Source organism: Neodiprion fabricii, chromosome 3 (assembly GCF_021155785.1).
Source record: "Neodiprion fabricii isolate iyNeoFabr1 chromosome 3, iyNeoFabr1.1, whole genome shotgun sequence".
Taxonomy (NCBI): domain Eukaryota; kingdom Metazoa; phylum Arthropoda; class Insecta; order Hymenoptera; family Diprionidae; genus Neodiprion; species Neodiprion fabricii.
Genome location: NC_060241.1, coordinates 22,847,576 through 22,867,914, shown reverse-complemented (window position 1 = coordinate 22,867,914; position 20,339 = coordinate 22,847,576). Strand labels below are relative to the sequence as shown.

Sequence of the window (20,339 nt, the reverse complement as noted above, 5' to 3'; positions counted from 1 at the left end):
TGTATATTGATACCGTAACTTTCTTTGAAGACACAGAATTTTTACTCTGAGTGCATTTACAAAAGCGTTCGGGATCATCCTGGTTGATTTGTCACCTTTAAAAACAGCACCATTTTTTACTTAGCACTGAATTGCAAAGAAGAATAAAATAAAAATTTCTACACGTACCTTCTGAATGTTACATTTGTTGCCATGAAAATTGGTAAGAGTTTGCGTTAGTAGCAAGACGAAGTGAGAAGTTGAGGAATTTTATCTAAGAATCGCCCTAAAATCTGTATCCTTAAATTATAATTTATGTCGTACCAAACTTTACCATAACTTTTGTGTATGATAACAAACGCGAAATCATTGCAAAAAAATTCACGCCTAGATTTCGATGAAGTATTGTTTTCCCTTCGAAATGGTCAAGTATATATAAAAATGGAAGAAACGGAAACATGTAAACGGTTCCTTTTTTCGATGAGCAATACAACACGTGAGCAAGGAATAGATGAAACCGGTGACGTTCGGAAAGATTTTTTCCGCCACCAACCACTGTCCGTGGGAAAGGCCAAAATTGAGTTTCGTAATATAGAACCGTTAGGCGGTTAATTGGGCTGATTTCTGCGTTGAATAGCTCTGATTGGTTCGGCTGACTGGACGGAAAACCGGGTTCCATATCGCAATATTTGCCCCCGTTGAGCTTGTAGCTCATTTTTTGCACGTACAAGTTGCGGGTTACGGGTTTGGAGGTCGGTCCGTTAATTGGGCAAAATTGCATAGCAGAATAACCTTGATTGGCCCCAGATTCGAACTCGGAAGGGCGAACTGTCTCGATTACGATCGATACCGAACGGGCGTATCACGACTGCCCGCTAGAGCTTCCGAGAGCTTTTCGCCACGCGATGAAAATAGCTTGTTTCACGTATACCTCGTGATGTATACACTGCATGCGACACGCTGCATGTGGATGATCGCTGGTGTAATATTTCAGGAAGCTAGACAAGATCCAAAATGTATGAAATATATACTTATATATATATATATATATATATATAAAATAAATAAATAAATAAATAAATAAATAAATAAATAAAGCCGGGTCCCCGGGAAAGGTGATAAATCGTTCTAGTCGGCAATTTGCTGAATGGAGCCCGCCGTTTTGCAATTTATCGCCGTTATGTGTATATGTATAATGTATATATACACGGCCATAATGCCGGCGATAAATAATTTTCACCAAACTCGGTAATGTAGTGTAGTTCGATGTTGCCGATACACCCAGCTGCGGGCTGCTCAAGGCACCTTATAGATACCGAAACAGGGCGGATGTTCGCCTTCCGTTCCTTTATTGGAACCGGGTTTTAAGTTACACCGACGTTTCTGGGTCAAAATTCACGCTTAATTCTCAACCTGTCGAGCTTCTCGAAAGCACCGAATAGAGCACGGGACAGTTGAAATTTGGTGTCGACGGTAAAAGTCTCAAGTAGAATAATTTTTTCTTTGTATTACATGTGAGAAACTTTCCGGAAAACAGCCGTTCTCCGTAGAGACGTGTGGGCAAGAAACTCTAACTTGAGTGATTTTTTTCTCCGGCTTTCAAAGCTTTAGTCACCACCTAGAATTTTTTCATTTTTTTTCTGCTCAAAACTCTTTAGACTTTTCAATCAGCAGCTTTGATATATGTACTCTAAGTCTCTAATTTGGAAGTATAAATTTGCAATTAGTTATAACATTTACGAAAATAAGCCTTAGCCGTACTGCTAGAAGTGATTGTTAACCAAGTTCGATATGTTCGTTTACTGTTTCGAATTAGTCCGAAATTGTCTGTTTTCAACTCATCTGTCTAATTTCATGACGCACTGTGAGAAATTTATATTATTGGTACGTGTAGTTCTTTCAGAATACCATGATCTTTTTCTTACAATTTTAATGAAATATTTTTATAACTGTAAGATGACTGTACATTCACGGTAGTAAATTTATGGAGCTTCAAGAATTAGTAATAACCATGAAACAATATTGACCGGTTTCAAAGGAGCTATGTAAATTTTCTAAAATTATGTTTATTTCGTTACGCAGAAATATTCGAGATGGGTGGCTTCATAATTCTACCAAGTAATACATAATTTTCGATTCAGACTGCATTAACAATAAAAGAAACCAATTATTTTCAGAAGTAAATCGGAAAACTTTGTATTATCGTCTATTATTAATGCAGCGTGTTAAGTTGCATATTTATCGAAAAAATTACCTATGTTTGCCCGACGGGCTCCATGATAAGGGTAAACAAAAGTAATTTCGCGCGTTACGTCAGTCTCGTGTTGATTGATCAAGGTGTTCCAAAACGTCACAAGTTAGTTATCGCACCCCAATTTTCGCATCTTTCGGCGATTCGATGGGCACCCAAGTACGTAGGTCGCAAAGATAGTTGGGATTGATTTCTAGAGCCTTTCATAGTCTGGCCAAGCCTTAACCGAACATAGAATCCGACGCTCATTAAAAACGGTCGGTTTGTCCCGGTGTGACCAAGTCGCTTAGCACGCGCGGTTTGCGACCGAAAACATGGGCATGGTGGCAAAGAGAGAGAGAGAGAGAGAGAGAAAGAGGGGTTGAACGCTGCTCCCTGGCAGCATAATGTAAATCTATGTCTGCGGGGCGGATAATTGGTCGGCGTTGCGTGAAATGAAGGAACCAACGAAAGGCTTAAGGTACCTGAAATTGTTGACGTGCCTGTTTTGGGACGTAAGCTCCGGCTTACGGTTGTCTTACCCGATTCCCTGCATCCCGTTCCCCTTCGAGATATCAAGTGAGCCCTCCCCGTGCAGACGGGAATTAAACGAGAAAAATGGAGTGCTGATTGTGCGAGGTAGGCCGGGATTATCGGGGGGGATCCGGGCCCCCAAAAGGCCGATCTCTGACCTCTGCCTTATACTGACCCCGTCGCGTCACGTCTCCTCGAGGCTTCCACGGTTAGACGTGTGTGCGAAATTCATTTTCAGGGTAAGGCGCTTTGCCTTGCTTATCTGAGGAGTCCACTTGCGGTTCGGGGACCCGCCCTGATAGGCTTCTTTTCCTTCGTTCTCACACTTTCAACCCCCGTCTCTCCTACATGCGACAGGGTCTTTTTGGCGCCCACACACCCAAGTATATCAGAGGCACGCGTGCACACATCGCCAGATTCTCTCCAACCGATTCCGCACCCCCGCCGGAGGGGGGAAATATAGCCGGCTGTATATCACACACGGGAGTTATTGCTACCTCGCGGAAAAATATACACTTCTTCGCAATAAATATATTTCGCCTGCACGATTCAGAGACCCTGTCTTAACACCGAGACGACTTCTTCGCGCGATCGCTGAGGGTGATTGATTGCCCTGCAAATACGGTCCGATATACGTGTATGCCTCTTCAAATACCATTTGCAATGTATACTTATTACGGTCGGGGTCCGTATCGGGTATCGTAAGTGCAATATACCTTATTAGGTGCTTTGCTCTATGAAATTGATACGTTTTCATACTTTTGGGATGGGTGGGAAAGGTTCTATCGACGACGAACACTGTGTCACGGGTTTCCTGTGTCGGGTAAGTTCATTATCGTTGTGACTTTATGCGAGTCGCGTCATCGCTCTGACAATTCGCATTTAATCGTTGAAGGGTTTTTTGGAGTTTGAAAAACGCCATAAAATTGCTGTATAACTTTAAAATAATTATTAAGTTCTGGAGACGTTTCATCTTAGGTTTGCTTCAAAAATATTATAACGAGGACTAAAATGAAAATCATTGTGTCATTGTCAGCGTTATAGGATTCTATGAATTCTCGTTTAGTATTTACAGAGTTAGATATTTCGTTATTCGATCCATTGTTATATTACCGACACTCCGTGAACTTACATTTCATTTATTCTGGAACTTCCAGACAATTTTTTGATCGATGTTTAACACAACGAAGAATTCTGACGATTCGGTAGAGTAACACACTTTAATGGAGCGTGAAGGTGGTAGTTTTTCTAACAAATTACTTCCAATTCAGTAGTAAAAGTAGGTACAATTACGTCCAACAAATACGAGGCACTAGTCTTCGTTGAGAGAACCGTGAAAAACTTGTATCCGATGTAAGAGATGAACGAAAAATGTTCACTCTATTTCCCAAAGTCTATTGTTTATTGCGTACAAGTTGGACATCGCCGTGATATCAAGAGGAGAAAGAAGAGCTTACGCAACGAGATGAATAGTATAATTTTTTCTGGCGCGGAGTGAATTTCTGTAATAATACTTGTTTTCAAATCAAGTTCAGAGAGAGAGTGAAATAAATTGTTGAGTCGGCATGGCGACCCGAATTCCGTAATTTGGAACGAACTAATTATTTCACGTGATGTTAGATTTGAGCTACAGTCGAGAGTTATACGGCCCCCTCCGAAATAGTACAACGCTTTGTCGGGTCGAGAAATCCTTTCACTCATCTCAAGAAATGAATTTCCGACGGTTGAACCGCGTGAGCGCGAAACAATTTCGACTAACATTTTCGGCAGGCGGGGGGTTGTGGTGGGGTGAGGAGGGGCGGGGTGTTACAAAAGTCGTTTAAGCCACGTGGAAGTACACAGCGAGACTACGCCAAGGACAGGATGTCACTCAGGAAGTTGGAATTCAAGGGAGTATAATTTAGGGTGTTATAATTAAGAGCAGCGCTCAATCAACGCGTACAAGCAATGTAGCTGGATGAAAATTACACTCACCTCTTGACCTTCCAGATTTTTCATTCCTCAGTTTCGTTGTCCGTTGCAGAGCTCGTTTTTACGCTTCGATTCGTCTCGTTACTCTCCGTCCGTCCGTCGGGTACGTTCCATAGCCCTGCCTTCTCTTCTTTCCATTCGACACCTTGTATCACATCGCGTTTCGTGCGTTGATATACTTTCAAGTCCATGGGATTTGCAGGAAAACCACTTGTGGCACAAATGTAGAGAAACTCGATCAGGTCTCGGGAGACTCGGAATTGCGAAGGTTCCGTTTTCAGCGAATTTTACCGGTAGATCAACTCTTCTGTTTGCTGTGCGGTGTGAATGCTTTCAATTAGTCTTTCACATTTATTTGAATGTTCAAATCTAGGAAAAATTCATAACATGGAAAAAATTCGCGGTGCCAATGCCAAAAGGGCTTATACTTATTTATACGTCAATATTAACTCTACCGATCGATTGTCAATGTAAAAAAAAAATTATACGCCCTTTTGGCATTGGTACCGTGATATAAACGACGAACAGACAAATTTTTAATTATGTTTCACGTTTATTAACAGTGGCGGAAAATTAAATCTTGAATTCAAAATATCACAATGATATTACAATGAAAATGTATGACATTTCAGGAGCTGCATTATGAGTATCCGTTCTACTAGTACTAGCCAATATTTCTTGGTTTCAACGGAAAATAAAAGCAAGAAAAATTGACAATATTGACCGACTTTATTCATCTGTAAGAACCTGCTGAATTTTTTGTTCACTTTTATCGGTATTAATATTGGAATGTTGGTACGATATGTAGATGAAAAAAAATATGTACTGAACTTTAAAAACTGACGAATTTCATCATCAAAACTCTTATCAAAGTCGTAAAAAAACAACCCTCCGGCATAAGAGATGATTAGATCCTGTATACCAAACGTACAAGCAGCTACTGTGGTTGATCGGTATAGCCGAGGCTGAGAACTTTTCATTATTGTTGATTCCAATCGTTCAGAGTGCAGCTGATCCGGGTAATTGTTTCCCGAAAACAAAGGAAAGGAAGAAGAAAAAGGACCCCCCGGGCCCGAATTTCATCGCCGTTTGTTTCCGCGGCCAGCCCTCTAATCTGCCTTAAAAGTTAGGCTTAATTGAAGAAAGGTATTCGAGCGAGAGTCCGTGGAGTTAGCGAGAAGGTAGTACGTGTATATATATGTATATATATATATAAAAGGGGCCCGCAGAAAAGTTGGATCTGCTCTAAGCTACGAGCAAACCTTAAACATTAAGCCTTAAACCTTCCTCCACAAATCTTTTTCCCTCCCTCGTTAGCGTGTAAGGACAAAAGAAATGTTCTCTTTTTTCCCTTTCGCATCTTTGCTTTTTTTTTTTTTTTATTTCTACCAACTTCGGCGTCCCAAGTTCCCGAAAGTTTATTCTAGCATCGAGATCGCTGGGAAACGGGGGGCTGGTCCAGTTTTCGTGGGGTTAAAGACGCGCGCTGTAAGGACTCGCAGAGTAGATCTTAATTCGTTTACATCGCAAGGGCGGAACATGCAGGCGGCAAGGATTCCGAGACAATGGCGGGGCGCGTAACAGGGCAAAATTTAATAATTATTTCGAAAGCAATTAGAGGCAATTACTTAAAATTAGCTCGGATCCGCGCTGCTTAAACACCGCCGCCGGTTCTACTTCTCCGTGTAATGTATGACGTCGGCCGAGACGCGGGGTGGTTTCGGGTTATTATACCAAGCTTCGGTTCGGCTCGAGGTGCGTGTGCGTGCCAAGGGACACCGTACGACGAGCAGGCATGAATATGAATGAGTCGAATTTTTATTCATGACTCACGGATTAATGAAATAACTTCAAGCTTATCTTGATGTTTCATATATTTATAATGTTCATGCGCTGGAATACTTACGAATTTGCTGGTTAACAGCTCAACCGAATTATTCCCAGGGTTCAAAGTTGGCGAGGACAGCATCGAGACACCTTTGGAAGACCTGGAAAAATTTCATGTCAGAGGCGAATTAATTTTTAGTTGCACACGAATCTCCAGGGAACAATTTTATAACGGCAGTGAATAGGATTCATGTCATTCAAACAAATTTTCACACTATCAGACCAATTTAACTGAAATTTTTCAACGTAACATACATTTTCGAGAAGTTTACACCTCGTTGATTCAACAGTTAACTTACTACAAGACTTACTTGCTTCCAACGTTTCATTTGTTGGACGATAAAGATCGCTTTTAATACTTGATTGTCCTTGATAATTTTCATTATAATCCCATAGGTTGTTTATACCGTTACAGGATAATCATGCCGACCTCGCGAGCAAGTTGACGATTTTCATTCACAAAAAAATTATAAATTCACCGTGATAATTCCAGAAATTTGCGCCACAGCGATGGAATGGATTTAATTAATGATTATATTTTATTATTATTTTCTCCTTAACCTCGCATCGGGGACAAAATTGCAAAATATATTCAATGCTTGTTCGCAGTGTTTAACATGCGAATGGAATGGCTATTTTTATGATAAATGAAAATTTGGAAATTATTGATTAGCTGAAAATTCTGTTTTTCTTTCATTGCAATGTACATAAGAAATACTTGGCCCGAAACATCATTGCTTCAATTTCGTCTACGGCACGAATTTAATGAGGACTCTTGTTTGATTCGGTTTATTATACATACGGCTAATTTTACAGTTCGTGAGTTATCTTCTGCCTAATTTATTGCGTAAAGAAATTTGGTTTCGACATAATTGTTCGACCCGCGCTTTTGCACTTGTACCCAGAAAACCTGTGATTAGTGAAATTTCTTGACATTCATTTTGATTTTACGGTTCCGATAAAAATGTGCAAGCTATTCCAACCGTGCAATGGAGGGTATTCGGTTGAATTTTATGGAAACGATACTTCTACATGGTACATAAAACGAATGAAATAATAGTGATTTTGAACCAAAAAAGTTCTGCTCCGAAAAACCAACGGTTTCAAAGAGATTATATTATTGGATGAATTTTGTGATGTCAAAGTGAATCGTTCGTTCAATTATAATGAATTTCCGCTCATTTATTTCATAAACGAATTCTACGTACAGTATTCTCTGAAATGAGGTTTTCATCCAGCTCGTTAATTAGTCTAAATAACATTTTGCGCAACGATCATGATTGGTTATTATAAATTAAAATCAAGTTGTTGACAATCAACAAATAGATGTTCCCAAAAATTTATCCCAGACGATTTATAAAGAATACATTCCCAAATGAAGTAAGCCGTAATTCATACAAATTAACAAAATGGTATGATTCTGGTGTTGAGAAAGCATTGCGACAATGTTATCGTTGTGAAACTAATAACAACCCAGATTTTGCTATTCAATTCAAGGTTTTCATTTTCATTCGGGTGAAGAGAATGTCATTTAATCAAATTCAATACCATTAACCTTAGTTTCATCCTGAAATCAACTGACTTTTTTGGTCATATGGTAGTTTTCGAGATTTGTCTCACGGTAGGAAGTCAATGTTCTATAAGTATACTCGTCAGATGAATTCTTAGACGGGGGGATGAATAAAATAGATGACACTAACCATTCTTAGCTGCTGAAGATACACTAGTTTGCACGTTTTTAAGTACCATTTAACATTTCTTTTTTTTTTATAATAACAGCACTAGCAGCAATAGTCTAGCTGTTTTTCTTCATTGAAAGCTTCTTGTTGGAATAATTCAAATTAAGCGTTATTGCAACTATCCTGAAGTTTTAAAGTACGAGCACATTAATGAAAATCATTAATTTTTGCACAATACACAACTCTATTAAAATACACAGTGGGTTTAACGTTTTGTTCGCTATTCATATTCATTGAGCGTGTTCGAATTGATACTGTTTACTGTTCAAGTACTGACATTACAACAGTTAAATGATACTCTATGCCCAGTCTTACCGAATCTCTCAAGCTACTCTTGACGCGGGAATGGTGAAAGCATGCTGCGACATCTAGTGGTCACCTGCGGTACTCGTGCGAACTCATATTTCATGTTGCAACCAAATAACTGATTTTTTTTAACGTGCAAAAATCCGGTATCACTGCAGGCAAATTTTTCCTAAACTGTAATCGATTACCGAATAAACGTTTCAGAGAATTGTCGATGCTCGTATTTATGAGTTCCAATTTCACAGTATAATTATCCTGACGTCTATCTATACGGGGATATGTCATTCTAAATTATCATGTTTCATGGTTTTTTTCACCACTCCCGTTTTTTGAAATAGCCGACACCAACGGTAAACTATAATTACGCAAAATTAGAACAAGGGTGGTACAACAACGTGACCTCGATTCGAAAAACGTGGCAATAACTGTGAACAAAAGACAAAAAAAAGAAAACAATTTCGCCTCGACGCAATTTATAATCTACTTCCAACACCGAAGCAGCAAATACTCATTCAATGCCTGAAATATATTGTACAATATTATATACATTCCTGTATACCTCTGAGTATATCGGGTACAAGGGGGTAAAAAGCCGAAAGTTATCGCGAAGACGATATAGGATGGGCAGCATGCCAGCAGAGTACCAAACCCCTCATCGATCGGCATAGCCTCGCGTCTTCGTTCCACGGATTTTCCCTCCCTTTTCAACTCACGTCCCTCCGTGTCCTTGCGTTCTACGCTACGCTGTTGGCGGGCAACGTGCCAGCACACACTGATGTAATTAACACCCGGTCTGACTCTGACTCCGACTCCGACTCGGCTCTAGTTCTCTGTTCTGGCAGGCCGCTGCGCTGCCGGAGAGTATGAGGCCGGGAATTCCCCGTTCCGATCTGTTCCGGTCCGTTCCGTTCAGTTCGGCGTTCCGACGCTGCAACGCGATTCTCCGTTTTCAGCGGAGGCTTTATTCCGCCCATGCAACCGTTCAATTTGTTGGAAAGGCACGAGCAGTTCGGATGCAGATTCCCGATTGCGATCTGCGATTGGCGCGTCCGGGAGCGCGAAGCTTCGGCATGGATACGGATGGATTTATGGGCGCGGGGTTGTTTCTTGGGCGGCATAAAGTGGCAGGGATAAGGGGATGAGGAGAGGGGGGCGTGAAACGATAAAAACAGGCGTTTTGATCGCTCGGGGTCGAATTTATAAAGACGATTCTACATCCGCACCGCGGAGATCAAAAGCTCCTTTTCTGTATAATTAGCAAAAAGAACAGAGAGACCCCCGAGCAATTCATTCATTCTTCTTCTGCCCATTTCCTCTCGACACTCACTCTTAGAATTAATTATCTCTTCCGCCGTCCGACGCGGCCAAGGGATTTCAAGTTCCGTTGATTGCAAGTGAAGAAAGAAGAAGAAGAAGAAGAAGATATCCTTCAACCTTTCGCGCAGGCGTCGAACTCGCGAAACCAGCCCAGGCTATAATTTACCGGTTTTCAAAACTTTGGTGATTAAATTCGTTTGGTATACCGCATTTTCTTGGCGTGATGTTTATACCCGTATACACACAACGATTTGCAGTCCCTCTAGCTGCCGAGGTCAATGCATCTTGACGTGTCCGTTACCCTTTAATCTTGACTCAGCCAAGGTGTCCTCCTTGCCTTCCAATAACTTTCTCACCGAGTTCTTCAGCAAGCCAGGATTATCCCTCCAAACTGTGATCCCTTTTGGTCCTTCCTGCGGCCCATCCTGATCCGACGCGGTTCTTTTCGTGATCCTTCCTGATAACGACAGGTCCGTCATACCGTGCGTCGTTATAACTTCGAATCAGTTCAGTTGCACGTGTGCAAGCTTTAAATCCTTTTAAAATTGGCCATTAACCTGCTTACATCGGACGGCCAATTTTATTCTCAATCATCTGTTCGCGTCGCTGGTTACTTAAACGATGTGCTCTTGCCACTTGGCAGGTTTCATCTTATTCGCAATGTCAGTGAAAACACGATCAATTTAGTGATCCTTCCATTTGCCCGTAATATAATTCAAATCCTAACAACACCAGTTCATAATAAAAATGTATTTTCGAGTACTTGAGATTCATAATGACATAACCCTGAACAGTTTTACAGAGCAACTGGTTTGATCCAAAAATGTTGCGTTACCATCGAAAAACAGCAAAAAATATATAGTTGGGGCTAAGCTTTAGGGGTAGTTTTCACCCGTTGATCACCTGAATAGACACGTAAGAAAATCTCACGTTCAATATTTTATGACGTACTTACAACATATGACAGAATTAAGGAAATTGTCGATGTGACCTACATCTCGGGTACTTTCCCTACAAGTGCTATTTACGTGTAAAACCGCACTAGAATTATACTGTCCTGTTAAATATTGATAAAATCACTATACCTTTCAGCAACTGAAAGAGTCACACGTACGAGTATTTCTCCCATAAGCCATGCATCTGCGTTTGTCTGCAACGGCACAAGAGTCTCTCTCGGAATCTTTGCGCAGACCTCCCATTCATCCCTAAATTTTTCCCCTCCACCTCTCCGCCCACGAGTGACGTATAGAGGTTTCCTCCGCGACGGGGGACGGGAAAGCCCAGAAATCTCCAGGACTCCTGGTGGACTCGTACTCGGGCAACAGTCACCACGGGCTATTGTCCGTGGGCAGGCGTAGGGAACTATTAGGCGTCTAGTTTAGTGGTTACAGGCCCCCGCGGTCCTCTATCTCCCGCGTTCCTTTAATCCTTGCCAAGTTGCACGTAGCATCATGGGAACAATAGCCTCGACTCGGTCCTCCCGGCCCTCGGAATGTCCAAATGTTTTCTCTCGCGCTGCGAAACCGAGCTGGTTCTCCTTCGGTCGACGAATCACCACATCGCGTTCTCTGATATCAGCCAAGACCCCAGCACATATAACGCGCCCAAATATTTTCTTTAGTAACCAAATGGAAGGTAAGTGCAGTTTGTTAATGTGTGAAATTGTCTATTTGTACGTCAACTCCAAAGGGTTGTGATATATTTCAAACGTTCGTTTCTCTTTTCCGGACTTGTCAATCAGTCGGTGCGTTGCGACCGATTCGTCTTTAACTCATTGTCACTTACGTGTGCACAAACAAAACGCAGGATCCGCTGTATCGCACAGACATGTTTTCGAGCAGCATTTCCCCCGAGACGAGACTTGAAGATTCCATTTTTTTTTCCCCCAGTAACCGTGCAACGAGTAGTAGTAATTTTTGAGAACAGCCACCACTTGGTAACGTTAGTTCCAACGACTATGGGCGTTGGCCATGTGATGCTAAGGCGTTGCGAGAGGGGGCGAAAAACGGCGAGAGCGAATCGTGAGCGAAATGGTAGCAGGAATATAAGTATGTGGGTACCGCATTGGGATACCTGCGAACAAATTCTAGAGCCTCGGGGCGCGGAGAAAAAAGCGACCAAAACGAAAGAGGAACGGAGACAAAGAGTAAAGAAAAAGGAATAAGATAAGGGAAGAAGTATTATACACATATCTATAACGTACGATCCAAGTTCAGTGGTGAACGGAAAAAAATATACAGCTGCAGGTGCTGATTCACCGGACGGGTAAAATTAATCGGTCGCAGTAATACGGCAGAAGTTATTTCGCAATATATCAGCCGTTTATTATCCTTCGATCCTTCGGTAAATTTCCAGGTTATGACACGCCCCGCTCACTTTCCCTCCACCCCCCATGACCCGCAGCCCTGCGAAAGGGGTGCAAAGAGGTGAAGGTGTATGGAGGAAGGAGGCAAATGGAACGATCGTGAACGGCTGCGATGGGAATGGAATTGGGGGGCGGGGGTGGCGGAGAGCAATGGGTAGGGGGTATTGTGTATAAAGTGCCAGGTTCACCCCGCACCATCGCATCGGTGCTACGAAACTCGGGGTACCATTAGCCCGCTTTTCAAACTCGTCTCTGCTTAAGCCCACCCGCCAGGATTCGCGCCCCTTGCTCGCCCGCTTTCCCTGTAGGCTCGTGACCCGCTCCTGCAGGCACCCGGAACGTTTTATTATAATTTATAAGTCCTCCCCCCCTCCTCGATATCAATTTGGATCAAGCCAGGGTTGGCAGGTTTTAATTATTAATTTGTAATTAAGTAATGTTCCTGACACTGCCGGCTCCCCATGTCCGCTGTTTCTCGGGTCTCGTGTAGCCAGGTATAACGGCTGAGTGGGTGAAATATGATAGCGGGGTGTCCGAAGGGTTCGAACGGGATAAGGAAAGGATGGAGATAAGGCGATTTATCCTGGTTACAATGGGTATCGCCTCTACAATGCCTTAATACCCCCGTCGAGTGGTTCGCCTCTTGAGTGAGACGGGCTTTAAAAAAGTCTCGTAAACGTAGAAGGCTTACCCTGGTTACCCATCGGGGACTGGTTACTCGCGGTATTTGCCATTTGCCTGTAACATCCGTGTCTACCTCAAGGAGAACGACGATTCTTATCGCGATAAGAATTACTCGTATAGAATGATGACCCATGCGCTAGACTAGACTGCGTAGTTCTTTAAAGGGGGTATACGAGTGTAGAAGGCTCAAAAAGGGAGTGAATTTCGGGAACTTATACCTAGATCGATACTCAATACTACGATTCGATCGTGGTTTTTTTTTTGAAGAGCATGTCGATCGAACTTCGTTTACATATTTTTTTTATTAGAATCAATTGATAGGCAGGATTTTCATTGACAATACGGTCAACCATTTCGATCAGTGACATGTCCTGCGGTGCCTGTGATATGTCAATAATGGCTGAACCGATTTACTTCAAAATTTTTAAATAGTATGCTTGTATAGTTTATTTCTCTTCGGCACGGTTTCGAATGCTTTTTTCCAACAAAGTAGCGACCGATTGAAGTTGAAATTTGACTTTTCGTCCAAAATTAAGATTTTTTTATTCGATCCAGATAAGCGTATGACGATTAAAAAAAGTCAATTATTGAGCCGGCATGAAAACACTCCATACTATATGTAACGGAGTTTTGCAGGAAAACCTTATTTCTGTCAACGGTTCTTACGACTGATCTGATTTCTTCTGAAGAATTTTGAACAGCCTTGCAATTCACCGAATATTACTGAATTTTTATGAGAATTTGAGTGGGAATTTTATAGTTGAGGTTGTTTCGGTGACAAAGTATCGTTGGGAGTCAATGTTAAAAGTTAATATTCTACTATACAGGTGTAAGACTACATTTTTCAACGGCTATACTTTGGTTCGTAATCAACTTGACCTTCGTATTTCACAGTATTATCCTCGTTTCTAGGTGAGCTGAGAGTAAAAACGTACCGAAAACTGGGTGGTATCCTAATTCGTTAAGATCTCGTGCTCTGTACTCACAATGCTTATTACACACCGCTGCGTACAATAGATTCGGAATGCTAATCAGAGGGTGAAAATTTAGCCTTCGTGAAATTTTGCATTCCCTGAGCCAACTTCGAGATATCGGATAATTATTGTTTAACTGCTCACGCTTAGCGAGCCGATGAGTTTACGGCAAACGGCTTTCCGAGGAGATCTTAGATAATAACTGGGAATTAAACAACATTTGTCACGCCAAGGCGTAAGCGCGTGATGGGGATTTTCTTCCCGATTCAAGCTACTTATCGATTCGTTTCAGGCGTTGAAGAGATTCAAATATTTCATTTGTGAGAAAATTAATTGCCGGATCGTTAGGCAGCCGATAAGTACACAATCACCTTCCGCTACGGTGGGAATAAAGTGAAATCGTCAGTCGTATCCTCGGAAGTTACGGAGCTAATTACAAAAAGAGAAAGTTAAAAAATCGTGAAAGAAAATGAGAATAAAAATAAAATTCCTCGCTCAACGAGAATTATTATACAACCTCGCGTCTAATTAGACGTTGTATCGTTCGTAGAGCGAGAGTAACGCAATTAATTGACAACAAAAAGATAAGACTGAAATAAAAGGATAAAGCAGAAGTAGAAGAAAAAGGCACCACCGCTAAAAACACCGGTCAAACAAATTATCAACGTCCGTTTTTTTTTTTTTAATGTTAAACACGCGAAGCTCCGCGATATTATAGAAGGCTCGGATTTTTACTGCTTATGGAGCCCAGTATGAAGGGGCTTTTGTATAAAATATGTTGCCAACCGTTGCGGAGAGCCGTGAAAAAAATGTTGCAAAACAAAAAACACGCTGCAGGATAAAAACTTGAATGGTCAGCACGGCTGAGATCTGGCAGGAACCCGCATTAACGCTTCAGGTACGCCAGCACCGCGCTTACCCAATTCCTGCGGTACTTTTTGTATTCCTAATCTCGATAAAATCCTGCTGGGTCGTGTGAATACCGACTCTGTGAGCCCGCTGCATCCCCTTCGTAACAGCCTGGAGAGAAGCTCAACCTCATTACCCTGGGTTACGATCCGACCAATTAGACGGGACTCATTCGAATATCACGAAGCGCTATTTTCTTCTATTTCATTTCCTCTTCCCTTCCTCATCGCGCATCACGCTTCGTCACGTACGTTACTTAATGCCATCCCCTCTTTGGTACCGAAGGCTTTCATGCAGCTGCCCGCCTACGCGTCGTTTCAAAAATTTTGACGGCAATTCAATATGGAATATTGGGAGGGGTTATGGTTGACCGAAAATTGATACTTTTTAAGGATTTTCGTGCATCAAGAATGATTGTACGGAACTGCAAAAAACAAAAAAACCTTTATTTCAGATGCATCGGATGTTTCTGGTAAACGTTATGCTTTCATGTGTGTTGAAACTAAAAATCACTTTCACTTCCTTTCATCGCGTACAGTATTTTTGCATAAGAATTAGCATAACAATAATGACAAAAACCAACATTTCATCACAATGAGATAAACAATATTTCTTATAAAATTCAACAAACAATTTCTTTGTACAACGTATTCTGTGTTCTTTTTATAATTTTATAATTTCTTCCTTCTCGGAGCGATAAAGCTGCTTCTAAATTTGGAAAAACATAGGATTTTTTATTCGCGAAGACTTCGAAAAATTGTTTTTATTATTACCTCAATTTTTTTTTCGTAGCTATTACACAAGCGTAATTGCAAAATCTGTAATTTTTAAAAGTTTGAAGTGATTTTATTCTTCAGTAAAAAAAAACTAATGTTTCATGTCTTGTTTCATCAAATTGAACGACCTATATTTTTGTCGCGTTGGGACCACATTTGATCTAAGTAATGCAATCTCCCAACGTTGTTATCAACAACTATAAAGTTTTTGTATGTAATTCAAATTCATGGTTTAATTCCTTCAATTTGTTGTATAATATAAGCGTCACAACCGTTCTTAGCAGCTTTCACGCGACTTGCTTATCAGTTGTACCTAACGAACAGTTATTCCGTGTAATCTTTTTTTCCGTGTAACTTTTATGATCAGATTATGTATACCTGAACCACGTTTTTGAATGTACACGACACTTCAATACGGTAGAAAAATTAAACTTTGTTGAAGCAAATTCAACATAAGCTTGTAAATTTTTTCAGGCATGTGAGTCGACGTGAGCTCGTTAAAACTTAAACTCTATCACTCTCGTACAGTCAGCACCACCGTAAAAGACAATGCTTGTATAGTAGATGAAGTGTAATTCTGTATTCAAGAAGATGATCATGCATTCAAAATTGAAAAAATTGAGCGAATTATTTTCACACGATAGCAGCTGCGAAATGAAGAGAAAAAGCATCTGCAAGACGGGTAACATTAATCATCAGCACATACTTTCGCCAATTCATTGCAAGATATTTGAAATAGATTTAACCTCGACGGGACACAATTTTGGAAATAACCTGATGTCGCTGTTGGCTTACAATATTGAGAATTCCTTTCCAACGAGGGCTAACGTAACGTTCAAATCACCCCGCCGGTGTTGGGAAAATTTAAAGAAGCTGCTTTGTCGCGTCTCTCAGCTTTTCACCGGGTGACCGAAGGACGTTTTGACGTTTATTGGACGCATGTTGGCTGAAGGGTAGCAATTCGGTTGAAGGAAGAACGAATCGTCAGCAAAAAAAGAGAATGAAAAGGTAAGAATGGAGAAGAATTCCGGGTGCTATAGTTAGTGAAAGTTGTCTGTATCTAAACAACTACAGGAATGAAAGCATACCCATGCAAGTGAAACGAAGGGGATTGTCCGATGTGCAGTTTCAGGGTGCAGTTATCGGCACGTCCATCGGTGTCAGTAGAAACATGCAAACGCACTCAGCGACTCGGTGAAAAGTTAAACTCACGTACACCGATGGAGCCGATATATCGCCGGTTACAAATCCGGAATTATTCATAAACAGGTAGGCTCTGCCGTGCGGGGTAAATGCAGATTACGATATTGCCTTTGGTCGACGGCCACCAAGCGACGCACCGGACACCGAAAATCATGGTGTCCGTCGGAATTAAGAGGCATTACTCGTGTCCGCTAATTATTATCAGGAATTTACGATGCGTCGGGTGTTCGATTTGTAAACGAGGAAATAACGCCGGTGTTTGATTTTTTTTTACTTCCATGCCATTTGACTTTTACAATTTTCCAAGTTAATCATCGAGCCGATTTTATACGTAGTAATGGGACAGAGTTAATTAACGATTCAGCCATTTTTTAGTCAGAGACATGTGTCTGACAGTGGAAATTTTGACACCACATATCGTCGTAAGTGTAAAAGTAATTACAGTAAGTGAAAATAAGTACTTTAAATTCCTTCGAATTACTTGAGATCTCAGCTGAAGGATTGAAAGCAATTCAGGATACTGTCTACTGTGAGGCGGAGAGGCCTTGTTGCACAGGATTCTTTATGTAACGACAGTTATATGTAACGCGTTTTTTCACCACGCCTCAAATTGAGGGTAAAAGTAGTGTTTTGCGTACTTCGCGCATGCGCGTTCGCAGACTCACTTGACCGTCGTGGAAACCGGTACTTTCTATGCGAAAAACACGGATTGAAAAACGCGTAAAACATGCTCGCGTTGTGCAATAGTAGCTTTTGCATCTAGCACGTAAAACACGGTTTTACATCCCAAGTGATCGGCGCGATCGCATGAGGGTGTAAAACAATACGCTCGCGATGCAAACAATATTGTAAAAAAATTGCAGAAAATGGCAGGAATGTCGCGTAATTGCGGGTCGGGGGAGCGGAATAATAATTTATTGTCAAAAAATATATTTATTCATATTTATTAAACCAATGATGATATAAACGTCTTGTTTCGCCACAGAAAGGTTTTCGAATGAACAAAAAAATTACCTGAATTCGGTTATGTGATTTACAAATCCGACAGATATCCGTACCAGTCGACGACTGGTGAGGGAATGCGCTGGGAAATAAGCAACCAAGTAATTTCAAACTACGCCCTTCGTGCCACCTTCTGGCTATAAATTGAACTGACAATTCTCAGAATTACCCTGACACGAACTATGAGTGCAAGAGACAATGATTCGGGGAATTTAAGTCCTGTTTCATTCTAAAAATACCGGTGAGTAAAATGGGATTTCACACTCGCAATACGAACCGTAAAACCACATTCACGCCTACGTAGCGCAAAAAGTATCGTTCTTCAGCCTTGACGATCTGCCACGTGTAAAATATCTGGCAAAAGCGAGTTGTATGCTTACAGACGTGTACCGGATAAAAGGAAGAAGAGGCTGGTACCGCGAGAATAAGGAACGGGGGACTGATTGACCTGTCTCTTCCAAACGATTTGTAATTGTAATCATGCCAATATCCGTCCGCGGTACTTCAGTTTGCCTTTCGCTGCTGTCACAAACTCATTTCCGTTGTCCGTACGATTTACAATAGGTGAGTGTCTCTGGCGAGGATGTATCAGAGACAGATGAAGCCTCTTGTACATCACAATAAACGTGATACCTAATCTAGAGATGGATTCACACTACGCTCACTGACCCGTTTAATTCAACCGTGCAATTGGTAGGTACCGTTAAATAGATGCCCTGTTGGAAATGAAGCAATGCAGTTGAACCGGATTTATTGGAAATACGAGTTCACTTGGTTCTTGGGAGGGAAATAGACTGACCGTCGATGAACACCTCGATGAACACTGAATTAAATTCTACGTACTGCAAGAACAACTTGAGTACCCACGCTCAAGTTTTTTTTTTTTTACTTTTCATCAGCTGTAGTGATATGAGATAAGTATTGACTCTGACCCAGTTCGTGTGACGTTTGTAGAAAATTTTGTACAAATTGTTATAAAAAGAATAAAAGAATGCAAAGGGTAATAATTTTATGAAACATAAAGAAACCGCTTTACGAAAATAAGAGAATATTGACGGCAAACCGACGAAAGATTTTGATCATACTTGATGTTACATGTTGTAATTTCATTAAGTGAATTGGTTTGTAAAGTGATGAAGAGTACCGCGAAAAATTTTTGTTTCTTTTCTACAGCAAAGTTTAATAAAGTAATTTTGGTAGCAGATATTAGTTTTGTTATTTGACGACAAATTAAATCAACGACGTATAACGTCAAACATGACTAATAAAAGAGAATGGATCAAAACCGTTTAATTATTTTGCATTTTCACCGAGATGGAATAGAATCGTTTGAATTTCAAGAATAACTGTTTAGTAATCTTGCTATTTTTCACCAATTTCAGAAGCTTCGGAGACGTTTTTAATCGATAAAATCGAATCCCGTTTTACGTGTAAACCATTTGGCTAATAATACTGCATGTATCAACTTATTTCAAGGAAAAAAATATCCGATTGGTATTCATCAGACGTAGATTGACAAGAATTTGAATAAAAATTGTCGTACAAAGTTGAAAGGAAGGAGTATATAGCTGAAAACATAATACAGTGTAGGATAAAATAAACGCACGATTTGGCAATCTTAGATCGTCGTACGCGGCTTATGTACGCGACGAAGCACAAATTCGGTATTGGAGGGGAGAATCGACGACACGTCCGCCAGACGCTTGGCTATTACCTGAAAAAGCTGCTAGAATTTCGGCCCGCCCGACGTGACTGACGTCGTTGGCAAGAAAACGAGAAAGAAAATAGAAATAAAAATGATATTGATAATAAAAATAGAAGTGAAAGCAAAGTGAAAGCGAGCAGGGGAAGGGAAAAAAGAGAAACGGTGTGAAGAAAGAACGAGAGGTGGAAAATAATACTTACTGCCGAGGAATCTCCAACCAGCCACTGCCTCATTCAAGGAATCCAACCGGCGAATCTGCGTGTTCGTGTATCGACCCCGACGAGCAAGGTAATTTATAACAGGCTGGCGACCCGGCTCGACCAGCACGATCAAACCATCAATCGAACGAACCCGCGTACGGACCTTCCACTACGCGACTGAGACGAACGCAACTATACACGTCGATATATACCGATTTACGAAGTTAGAGTCCTTGGTGTTGATCGACCTGCCATCTCGCCGTTCGACTTCCAACACTCGCTGTGCCGATTTGCGAAGGGTTGAAGACCCGGCCAAGTATGAGGAAGGATCTTAATTAAGGACACAGGGTACCCTAGAAGGATGAACATTTTCTCGCTTGATTGATCGGTGGGTGGAAGGTACGAGGGAACTGCACAAATGTTGAACCAAAATTTGTTCGCAATATGCATGATTAGAGTTTGGTAGGGGGAAATATTTTTATACACTTCAATAATGGGATGAATATTGTTTATAAAAACGATTGTAAATTTTCTTTTTTACCTTTGTGCCGAAACGAA

The 20,339-nt window shown here is 41.1% G+C and overlaps 1 long non-coding RNA gene across 1 annotated transcript; it reads right to left on the bottom strand.

Moving 5' to 3' along the window:
• Positions 1 to 4,723: 4,723 nt before the first annotated feature.
• LOC124178171 lies at positions 4,724 to 19,930 on the bottom strand. The gene is made up of 3 exons (XR_006869758.1): positions 19,782 to 19,930; positions 6,621 to 6,702; positions 4,724 to 5,083 (listed from the first exon to the last, which is right to left on the bottom strand). It is a non-coding gene; the product is annotated as an uncharacterized LOC124178171 (long non-coding RNA).
• Between the last annotated feature and the right edge of the window lie 409 nt (positions 19,931 to 20,339).